Genomic DNA, 12,076 nt, shown 5'->3' on the forward strand with positions numbered 1-12,076 from the left:
AAAATTTTCTCCCATTCTGTAGGTTGCCTGTTCACTCTGATGATAGTTTGTTTTGCTGTGCAGAAGCTCTTTAGTTTAATTCGATCCCAATTTTCAATTTTGGCTTTTGTTGCCATTGCTTTTGGTGTTCTAGTCACAAAGTCTTTGCCCATGCCTATGTCCTGAATGGTATTGCCTAGGTTTCGTTCTCAGGTTTTTATGGTTTTAGGTCTTATGTTTAAGACTTTAATCCAACTTGAGTTAATTTTTGTATAAGGTGTAAGGAAGGCTTCCAGTTTCAGTTTTCTGCAAATGGCTAGCCAGTTTTCCCAACACCATTTATTAAATAGGGAATCCTTTCCCCATTGCTTGTTTTTGCCAGGTTTGTCAAAGATCAGATGGTTGTAGATGGGTGGCATTATTTCTGAGGCTTCTGCTCTGTTCCATTGGTCTATATATCTGTTTTGGTATCAGTACCATGCTGTTTTGGTTACTGTGCCATTGTAGTACAGTTTGAAGTCAGGCAGCGTGATGGCTACAGCATTGTTCTTTTTGCTTAGGATTGTCTTCACTATGCGGGCTCTTTTTTGGTTCCATATGAACTTTAGTTTTTTTTAATTCTGTAAAGGAAGTCAATGGTAAGTTGATGGGGATAGCATTGAATCTATAAACTACTTTGGGAAGTATGGCCATTTTCATGATATTGATTCTTGCTATCCATGAACATGGAATGTTTTTCCATTTATTTGTGTCCTCTCTTATTTCCTTGAGCAGTGATTTGTAGTTCTCCTTGAAGAGGTCCTTCATATCCCTTGTAAGTTTTATTTCTAGGTATTTTATTCTCTTTGTAGCAGTTGTGATTGGGAATTCACTCATGATTTGGCTCTCTGTTTGTCTGTTTTTGGTGTATAGGAATGCTTGTGATTTTGCACATTGATTTTGTATCCTAAGATTTTGCTGAAGTTGCTTATCAGCTTAAGGAGATTTTGGGCTGAGACAATGGGGTTTTCTAAATATACAATTATGTCTTCCACAAAGAGAGACAATTTGACTTCCTCTTTTCCTATTTGAATACCCTTTATTTCTTTCTCTTGCCTGATTGCCCTGGCCAGATCTTCCGATACTGTGTTGAATAGGAGTGGTGAGAGAGGGCATCCTTGTCTTGTGCTGGTTTTCAAAGAGAATGGTTCCAGTTTTTGCCCATTCAGTATGATATTGGCTGTGGGTTTGTTATAAATAACTCACATTATTTTGAGACACATTCCATCATACCTAGTTTATTGCGAGTTTTTAGCATGAAGGGCTGTTGAATTTTGTTGAAGGCCTTTTCTGCATCTATTGAGATAATCGTGTGTTTTTTGTCATTGGTTCTGTTTATGTATGGATTGCTTTTATTGATTTGTGTATGTTGAACCAGCCTTGCTCCCAGGGATGAAGCTGACTTGATCATGTTGGATAAGCTTTTTGCTATGCTGCTGGATTCAGTTTGCCAGTATTTTATTGAGGATTTTTGCATCAATGTTCATCAAGGATATTGGCCTGAAATTTTCTTTTTTTTGTTGTGTCTCTGCCAGGCTTTGGTATCAGGATGATGCTGGCCTCATACAATGAGTTAGGGAGGACGCACTCTTTATCTATTGTTTGGAATAGTTTCAGAAGGAATGGTACCAGCTCTTCTTTGTACCTCTGGTAGAATTCAGCTGTGAATCTGTCTGATCCTGGACTTTTTTTGATTGGTAGGCTATTAATTACTGCCTCAATTTCAGAACTTGTAATTCATCTATTCAGGGATTGGACTTCTTCCTGGTTTAGACTTGGGAGATTGTATATGTCCAGGAGTTTATCCATTTCTTCTATATTTTCTAGTTTATTTGTGTAGAGGTGTTTATAGTATTCTGTGATGGTAGTCTGCATTTCTGTGGGATCAGTGGTGATATCACCTTTATCATTTTTTATTGCATCTATTTGATTCTTCTCTCTTTTCTTTTTTATTAGTCTGGCTAGCAGTCTCTTTATTTTGTTGATCTTTTCAAAAAACCAACTCCTGGATTCATTGATTTTTTGAAAGGTTTTTCATGTCTCTATTTCCCTCAGTTCTGTTCTGATCTTAGTTATTTCTTGTCTTCTGCTAGCTTTTGAACTTGTTTGCTCTTGCTTCTCTAGTTCTTTTAATTGTGGTGTTAGGATGTCAATTTTAGATCTTTCCAGCTTTCTCTTGTGGGCACTTAGTGCTATAAATTTCCCCCTAAACAGTGCTTTAAATGTGTCCCAGAGATTCTGGTACATTATGTCTTTGTTCTCATTGGTTTCAAAGAACATCTTTATTTCTGCCTTCATTTTATTATTTACCCAGTAGTCCTATTCAGGAGCAGGTTGTTCAGTTTCCATGTACTTGTGTGGTTTTGAGTGAGTTTCTTTAATCCCAAGTTCTAATTTGGTTGCACTATGGTCTGAGAGACTGTTTGTTACAATTTCCTTTCTTTTGCATTTGCTGAGGAGTGTTTTACTTCCAATTATGTGGTCAGTTTTAGAATAAGTGCAATGTGCTGCTGAGAAGAATGTATATTATGTTGATTTGGGGTGGAGAGTTCTGTACGTGTCTATTAGGTCCACTTGGTCCAGAGCTGAGAACTGTAGACCGGAGCTGTTCCTATTTGGTCATCTTGCCAGCAATCCCCGACTTTCTGTTTTAATGACCTGTCTAGTGCTGTCAGTGGAGTATTGAAGTCCCCCACTATTATTGTGTTGCTGTCTATCTCATTTCTTAGATCTGGTAGTAATCATTTTATAGATTTGGGACCTCCAGTGTTCAGTTCATATATATTTATGATTGTGATATTTTCCTTTGGGACTAGTCCTTTTATCATTATATAATTTCTCTCTTTGTCTTGTTTAACTGTTGTTGCTTTAAAGTCTGTTTTGTCTGATGTAAGAGTAGCTACTCTTACTCACTTTTGGTGTCCATTTGCATAGAATACCTTTTTCCATCTTTTTGCCTGAAGCTTATGTGAGTCCTTATGTGTTGAAGACAGCAGATATTTGACTGGTGAATTCTTATCCATTCTGACATTCTGTATCTTTTAAGTAGAGCATTTAGGCCACTTACTTTCAACATTAGTACTGAGAAGTGAGGTACTATTCCATTCGTCATGCTAGTTGTTGCCTGAATACATTGGGTTTTTTGGTAGTGACGAATCCTCTCAGCATTTGTCTGGAAATAAAAAACTATCTTACTTTCATTTATGAAGCTTAGTTTCAATGGATACAAAATTCTTGGCAGATAATTGTTCTGTTTAAGAAAGCCAAAGATAAGACCCTAACCCCTTCTAGCTTATAGGGTTTCTGCTGAGAAATCTGCTGTTAATCTGATGAGTTTTTCTTTATAGGTTACCTGATGCTTTTGCTTCACAGCTCTTAAGATTCTTCCCTTCATCTCGACTTCATGATGACTATGTGCTTAGGTAACGATCTTTCTGTGATAAATTTCCCAGGCATTATTTGAGCTTGTTTTGTTTGGATGTCTAAATCTCCAGCAAGATTGGGGAATTTTTCCTTGATTATTCCCTCAAATATGTTTTCCAAGCTTTGAGATTTCTCTTTTCCTCTGGAACACCAGCTATTTTAGGTTTGCTCATTTAACATAATCCCAAACTTCTTGGAGGCTTTGTTCATTTTTAAATTCTTTTTTCTTCTTCTGTGTTGGATTAGGTTAATTCAAAGGCATTTTTTCAAGTTCTGAAGATCTTCTACTTGTGTGATTCTATTGCTAAGAATTTCCAGTGTTATTTTGCATTTCTCTAAGTATGTCCTTCAAATCCAGAAGTTGTGATTGTTTTTTACTTATGCTATTTATTTCTCTGGAGATTTTCCATATCCATATCCTGTATCTACTTTTTTTCTTTAAGTTGGTATTCACCTTTCTCTGGTGCCTCTTTGAGTAGCCTAATAATCCACCTTCTGAATTCTTTTTCTGGCAATTCAGAGATTTCTTCTTGGTTTGGATCCATTGCTGGTGAGCTAGTGTGATCTTTTGGGGTGTTTAAGAACCTTGTTTTGTGATATTACCAGAATTGTTTTTCTGGTTCCTTCTCATTTGGCTAAACTATGTCACAGGGAAGATCTGGGGCTCAAGGGATGTTGCTCAGATTCTTTTGTCCCGTGGGGTGCTCCTTTGATGTGGTGCTCTTCCCTTTCTGCTAGGGATGGGGCTTCCTGAGAGCCGAACTGCAGTGATTATTTCTCTTCTGGGTCTAGTCACTCAAGCAGAGCTGTTATGCTCTGGGCTGGTACTGAGGAGTGTCTGCAGAGTGCTGTGATGTGATCCATCTTCAGGTCTCTCAGCTGTGGATACCAGCACCTACTCTGGTGAAGGTAGCAGGAGAGTAAAGTGGACTCTCAGAGGGTCCTTGGTGGTAGTTTTGTTTAGTACACTGGTTTTGTGTTGGTTGGCCTCCAGCCAGGAGGTAGAGCTTTCAAGAGAGCATCAACTGAGGTAGTATAGGAAGTGTTCAAACTGGCCCTAGGGTCACCTGGATAAGTATTCAGCTTTCTCAGGTGGTCAGTGGGGCCATAGAGTTCACAAGAGATGATGTCCTTTATCTTTGGCTTCCAGGCAAGTAGAGTAAGACCATCAGGTGGGGGTAGGGTTAGGCATGTCTGAGCTCAGACTCTCATTGGGTGGGGCTTGCTGCAGCTGCTGTGGGAGATGGAGGTATGTTTCTTAGGCCATTGGAGTTACGTTTGAGAGGGATTATGGGCACCTTGTGGAACAAAAGAATCTGTCTTCTGCTGCATCGTAGAGGTTACGAGGGAAGTGGGGGAAAGCCAGCAGTGACAGGCCTCACCCAGCTCCCACACAGCCCAAAAGGCCAGTCTCACTCTCACCATGCCCCTACAACAGCACCAAGTTTATTTCCAGGCAGCCAGTGAGCAGGACTAAGAACCTGCCCCAGGCTACAAGCCTCCCCAGAGGGAAAGCTAGCAGGAATTTCAGTTTGGGTGCCTTTCTGCCTGCCACAGTTTCTGTACTTGTATCTGTACTCTCTATTCACCCTCTCCCCCAGATTCTGTCCAGGAAACTTTGCATTCAAGTGAAATTGTTAGAAAGTTCAGCTGAAAATTTTCTTCTCCCTGTGGTCTTTTCCCAATTCCACTTGCCCTCCCCAAGGACCCCTGTGAGACAAAGTCAGGAATGGCTTCCCTGGGGACTGAGCGTGCCTACAGGGCTTTTCCGACTGTTTCCTCTACCCCTATATTTCATAGTCTAAAAATTTGTCTCAGCTCCAGGAAAAGTCAAATCCTTCTTTTGTGATCTGGACCTTCAGTTTCCCCAGTGAGGATGGATATGTGTTCAGAGGGGGAAGCTGCTTCCTTCAAAGGGTCTGTGGATTCTCTCAGCTTTCCTGGTATGTTCCTGTGGAAGTTCTTGGAGCAAAAGTTCATGACGCAAGTCTCCACGTGCTGCTCTGTCTGTCCGAGTTGGTGCTGCAAATTATTCCTGCCTCCTATCTGCCATTTTTCTCAGTATTAATTGAAAATGCCTATTTCTTTTAGTTTTATCAACTCCAGAATTCATCAGCATTTGAATATTTGCTAGTCTGATATTTAAAAGGAATAACTTCTACACATTTCTGAAGTTGTGGGTTTGTTTCCGTTGGTTTACTGTTACCCTTTTCTCCCCTATTTCTTGATCATAGTGGCTTGTTTCCCTATAGGCTTATTTGAACATGTTGCCAATAGAAAATAATTTGTGAGCATTCTTTGTGTTGTAGGTTAAAGTGTTTTCATCCACAGAGCCTTTGTGTTGCTACTTTTAGGTACCAATGGGCACTTATTGTCAGGGACTACATTTACCTAAAGTCTTCATGAATTTGCAGGACTACAAAGGTGATGTGAATTTTGCCACATAATCGCTTATTGGTCTACCTGTAGCCTTGAATTTTTTGGGGAGTGGTTTCTACACAATAAATACTCCTTTCTCTATCTACTTGTTCAAGGCAACTTTCCTTTAAGTCAGCTGGGAGAGATTTTTACAGGTTTACTTCAATTCACTTTTACCTGAGTGAATTTCCCTTGGGGAAATTGAACTTACTACACTGAGCTTTGATCACTGTACTATAAATCCTGTAATACTGTCACAACCTAAGCTCTATTGCTCTCATTTGACAAAAACCATCAGACTAACATGATTTTAGTGTTCTTCTCACCTCCTTGGATTCATGCCTTTGTACTTTCTTCAGATCTAATTTCCAGTTTTCAAATTCTCTTCACTTGCTACCTCATTGCCACGTGCTCAGCTTCCTGTCATTGGCATGCTCCTGCCTCTGTGGGTGCCTTCACCACTACAACGCATATTTTGTCTTCCACCACTCTTTCTGCTGCTTCTACCTCCTCTTTTTTGCAGTAATTATTTTTGCTTGATAGTTTTCTAATAACTTTTCCTACTTACTAAATACTAAAGTGCTATAAACAATGTATTTATACTGTTAATTTTCATATATGAGATATTCAATATTTTTAAAAATATACTGTCTGTTTTTTCTGCTGAGAAAAAATATAACATTGAGTTATTTTTAATCTTTTAAATTGTGTGTGAGATTGACCATATTTCTATTAATAAATCTAAATTGGCTATTTGTAGTCTTTTCAATGACATCTCATTTTAAGTTTCTCATTTGTTCATTGGGTTGTTTTCCTTTTTTATATATTTTTTAAATTTATTTTTTGTTTTGTATATTTAAGGTGTACAAGATGATGTTTTGATATACATATGAAATGATTACTGTAGTCATGCAAATTAATATATCTAGCACTTCACATAGTTACCTTCTGCCCATTTTTAAGCCAGGTTATTTGGGGTTTTTTGCTACAGAGTTATGTGAGTTATTTATATGTTTTGGGTATAAATACCTTATCAATTATATGGTTTGAAAATATTGTTTTCCATTCTGTAGGCTGACTTTTCATTTTGTTTATTGTTTCCTTTGCTGTGCAGAAGCTTTTTAATTGGATACAGTCCCATTTATTTATTTTTGCTTTTGTTGCCTGTGGGTTTTTAAATTATTGATTTCTAGTTTTATACCACTGTCATTAGAAAATATACTTGAGTTGATTTCAATCTTCATAAATTTCCTAAGACTTGTTTTGTGTTCTAACATGTGATTTATCCTGGAGTATGTTTCATATGCACTTGAGAAAACTATGTATTCTGCTGCCAATGGATTAAATGTTCTGTATATGTCTGCAAGGTCCATTTAGTCAAAAGTGTAGCTTAAGTCAAATTTTTCATTTTTTATTTTCTGTCTGGATGATCTGTCCATTGCTGAAAGTGGGGCACTGACATCGCCTACTATTATTATATTGCCCTATATTTCCCCCTTTAGATCTGTAAATGTATGCTTTGTATATTTCAGTGTTTTGATGTTGCCTGCATATACACTGACAGTTGATATGTCTTCTTCATGAATTGACTCCTTCTTTGTCTCTTGTGACACATTTTGTTGTAAAGTATATATTTTTCAGATATTAGTGTAGCTACCCCTGCTCTTTTTTGGTTTCTATTTATATGTAATCTATTTTCCATCCCTTCTTTTCAGTCTATGTATGTCCTTAAAGGTGAAATATACCTTATCGGCAGAATATAGTTGAGTCTTGTTTTGTTATTTATCTAGCTACTCTGTGTCTTTAGATTAACATACTTAATCCATTTACATTTAAAGTAATAATTGATAGGTAAAGATATACTATTGACATCTTATTAATTTTTTTGGTTGCTTTTGTAGATCCTTTGTTTCTTTCTTCCTCTCCTGTTGTCTTCCTTTGTGATTTGGTGATTTTCTGTAGTGGTATGCTTTTATTCCTTTATTTTTTTCACTTTTGTATATGCTATAGGTTATTGCTTTGTGGTTACCATGGTGCTTATGTAAAACATCTTTTGTCTATACAAGACCATTTTAAGCTAGTAACAACTCTGACTGCATACAAAGGGTCTACACTTTTACTGCTTCCCCAATTTTACATCTTTGATTTCATAGTCTACATCTTTTTATATTGTGTATACATTCATAAATTAATATTAACACAGTTTTTTTAATGCTTTTGTCTTATGTCTTTTAACCTTTATACTAGAGTTAAAAGTGATTTATATACCATCATTGCAGTACTAGAGTATTTTGAATTTCACTAAACATTTACTAGTGAGTTTCATACTTTCATTTGTTTTCACGTTACTTACCAGTGGTCTTTCATTTCACCTTAAAGAATTTTCTTTAGCATTTCTTGTAAAGCAAGTCTGGTGGTGATTAATTTCCTCAGCTTCTGTTTGCCTGGGAAAGTCTTTATCCCTCTTTTCCAAAGCACAGGTTTTCTGGGTAAAGTATTCTTGGTTGGCAGTTGTTTCTTTCAACACTTTAAATAAATCAATCAAGGGGGGAGAAAAGATGGCCAACTAGACATAGCCAGAAAGAGCTTTGTGCACTGATAGGCAAGACCATCAAGAAGACTGGCACATTTTGAGCAGATCTTCGTAAGGCATTGAGAGTGAATGAGGGGAGGACACAGACTCTGGCATAAAGCAAGAGGAAGCTGAGAACCTTGCACAGGGTTGTCAAGCACCAAGACTTGTTGCTGGCCCCAAGTGGCTCCTGCAAAAGGAACGAGTTAAATATGCATGGAGTGACCCACTTTTGCCACAACCTCTGGAAGCCTGGCTGCAGGATACCCCATGTTCCCCATGGACATGTGAGCTGGCACAGAAAACTGCTTGGAGAGTTTCCAGAGAGAGGACTCCAGCCTGTACACAGCCAAGAGTTTGCTGTGCAAACCAGCTACAGTGGAGTATGGCCAGGGAGGCCCACCACCCAATGCTCATCATGTTCCTCTAGGTGACATTATCTTTTATTGACTGTTGGACCTGGACAGAAGACGGCTATCTTGCCTCTGAGATGGGGTCTCAGTCTGATTTGGATACCCCCCTATCTGCTGGCCTCTCCCAAGATTCCTATCTGTCTACACTTGCTTGTAAGGAAGTCTCAGGTGTCCAACCAGGACACTTCCCAGTGGCCACTGTCATAACTCTTTTGTTGGCAGACACCGCCCCCCCAGCCAACCCACCAACTGTCAGAGAGTTTCTCCAAATAAGCCCCTGCTGGCAAGTACCCACCCTTGGCCTCCCCCAACTACCTTGCTTGTGCAAACCCACCCACCCCCTCCCTCCATATCTTTGCCAGTTTACACTCAACTACAGTCTTCCCCCAGTGCTTCACTGGTGTGTGTCCATGTGTGGACCTCACCACCCAACCACAATCAGTGTGTGTACATGCAAACATTACCACCGCTGTCCTGCCCTTGTCGGCAGGTGTGGACCCCACAACCCCACCGCCACTGGTGTGAATACACGCATTTAAAATCCACCACCCCACTGCCACTGCTGCTGCCCATATGTGTGCATACTCCAGTACATAACCATCTTGCCGCCACTGGTGCATGCATACAGACTCCACCATGCTGCCACCCCACTCCTGGCATACATGCATGAACCACACCACACTGCTGCCACCAGGACACATGTGCATGCAAACCATGCTGCACTGCTCGTGCATGTATACATACCCTGCCACACCACTGCCCTACCACCGCTGGTGTATGCATGTGGACCCTGCTGCTACTGCTACAATGAAACAATTGGCTGGAACTCCCCATAACCACACATTGAAATGTTATTACCAGTGGCCCAAGAACACCTTAGCCCCTGCAGCACAGCACGTGCTTAACCTAAAGGGACTAGCAAATAAAGCTGTGGGCTGGCTCCCAGAGTTTTAAGCTAGGCTTTGCACTCTGAAATCATCCAGAAACAAAGCCAGTCAACTGAATTCAACTTATACTACAGTCAAACCCTGAATGGCATCACAGAATATAAAAGCAGAAAGCCCCATCCAAAGAATAGCAACTTCAAAGATTAAAGGAACATCAGCCTACACAAATGAGAAAGTATCAGCACAAGAAAAATGGCAACTAAAAAGGGCAGAGTGTTTTCTTACCTCTAAACAACCACAGTAGCTCCCTAGCAATGATTCTTAATCAAGCTGAAATGGGTGAAATGAAAGACATAGAATTCAGAATCTAGATGGCAACAGAGATCATCGATATTCAGGAGAAAGTTGAAACCTGATCCAAGGAATCTACAGAATCCAGTAGTACAATACAAGAGCTGAAAGATGAAGTATCCATTTTAAATAAACCAAACTGATCCTGATAAAGCTGAAAGACTCACTGCAGGAACTTCATAATACAATTGGAAGTATTAACAGCAGAATCAACCAAGCAGAGGAAAGAATATCAGAGCTTGAAAACTGGTTCTTTGAATCAACTCAATTGCACAAAAATAAAGAAAAAAGAATGTACAAAATGAATAAATCCTCCAAGAAATATGGAATTATGTAAAGAGACCAAAACTACAACACATTGGTGTCCCTGAAAGAGAGGGAGAGAGAGCAAGCAACTTGGAAAACATATTTGTCCATGAAAATTTTCCCAACCTCACTAGAGACATCAACATTAAAATTCAGGAAATTCAGAGAACCCTTGCAAAATACTATAAAAGAGGACTATACTACAGTTAAGCCTTCAATGGCATCAAAAAGTACAAAAGCAAAAACCCCATCCAAAGAACAGCAACTTCAAAGATTATAGGAATATCAGCAGGCCTGTACACAGGTTTCTTTCACATTCACCTTGGAGAATCTTATGACTACCTGTCTTGGGGATATATTTGAACAAAGATACAACATGCCAGAGTCTGTGGGCCATCCCCAAGACACATAGTTATCAGATTCTCCAACGTGAACATGAAAGATAAAATATTAAAGGCAACTAGAGAGAAGGAACAGGTCATCTAAGAAAGGGGAACCCAATCAGGCTAACTGAAGACCTTTCAGCAGAAACAGCTAGAAAAGATTGGGAGCCTATATTCAATATTCTTAAAGAAATCCCGCGCCGGGCACGGTGCTCAACCTGTAATCCCAGCCACTTGGGAGTCGGACGGGCAGATCAACAGTCAGGAGATCGAGACCTGTACCTGGCCAACACTGGTGAAACCCCGTCTCTTACTAAAAAAAAAAAAAAATAAAATACAAACTAGCCGGGCGAGGTGCGGGCCTGTAGTCCCAGGTCCTCGGAGGACTGAGGCAGGAGAATGGCATAAACCCGGGAAGCGAGCTCAGGAGCTGGATCCGGCCACTGCACTCCAGTCGGGTTGCGACAGAATGCGAGGACCCGCCTCAAAAAAAAAAAAAAAAAAAAACAAATCCCAACCAAGAATTTCATACTCAGCCGAACTAAGCTTCGTAAGTAAAGGAGAAATAAGATCCTTTTTGGAAAACCAAATGCTAAGGGAATTCCTTACCACTACACCTGCTTTCTAAGAGGTCCTTAAGGGAATGGTAAACATGGAAATGAAAGACCATTACTGGTCACCACAAAAACACACTCAAGTACATAGACCATTGTCACTATGAAGCAACTACACAATCCAGTCTGCATAACAGCCAGCTAACAACACAATGAGAGAATCAAATCCTCACATATCAATATTAACCTTTGAATGTAAATGGGTTTAACACCCCACTTAAAATGCACAGAGTGGCAAGTTGGATAAAGAAGCAAGACCCAATTGTATACTGTCTTCAAGAAACCAGTCTCACATGCAATGACACCCACAGGCTGAAAATAAAGTGACAGAGAAAGATCTATCAAGAAAACTTAAAAAGAGAGAGAGAGAGAGAGAGCAAACACAGGTTGCAATTCTTATTTCAGACAAAATAGACTTTAAACCAACAATGATCAACAAGGACAAAGAATAGTGTTACATAATGATAAAGGGTTCAATTCAACAAAAAGACTTAACGATTCCAAATATATATGTACCCAACACTGGAGAATCTAGATTCATAAAACAATTTCTTAGAGACAAATGAAGAGACTTAAATAACCACACAATGATCATAAGAAATGTGAACACCTCACTGACAGTATTAAAGAGATCACTGAGGCAGAAAACTGACAAAGATATTCAAGACCTAAATTTGACAGTTGACCAAAC

Source organism: Rhinopithecus bieti, unplaced genomic scaffold (genome assembly GCF_001698545.2).
Source record: "Rhinopithecus bieti isolate Rb0 unplaced genomic scaffold, ASM169854v2 scaffold_5101, whole genome shotgun sequence".
In the NCBI taxonomy this organism is placed as follows: Eukaryota; Metazoa; Chordata; class Mammalia; order Primates; family Cercopithecidae; genus Rhinopithecus; species Rhinopithecus bieti.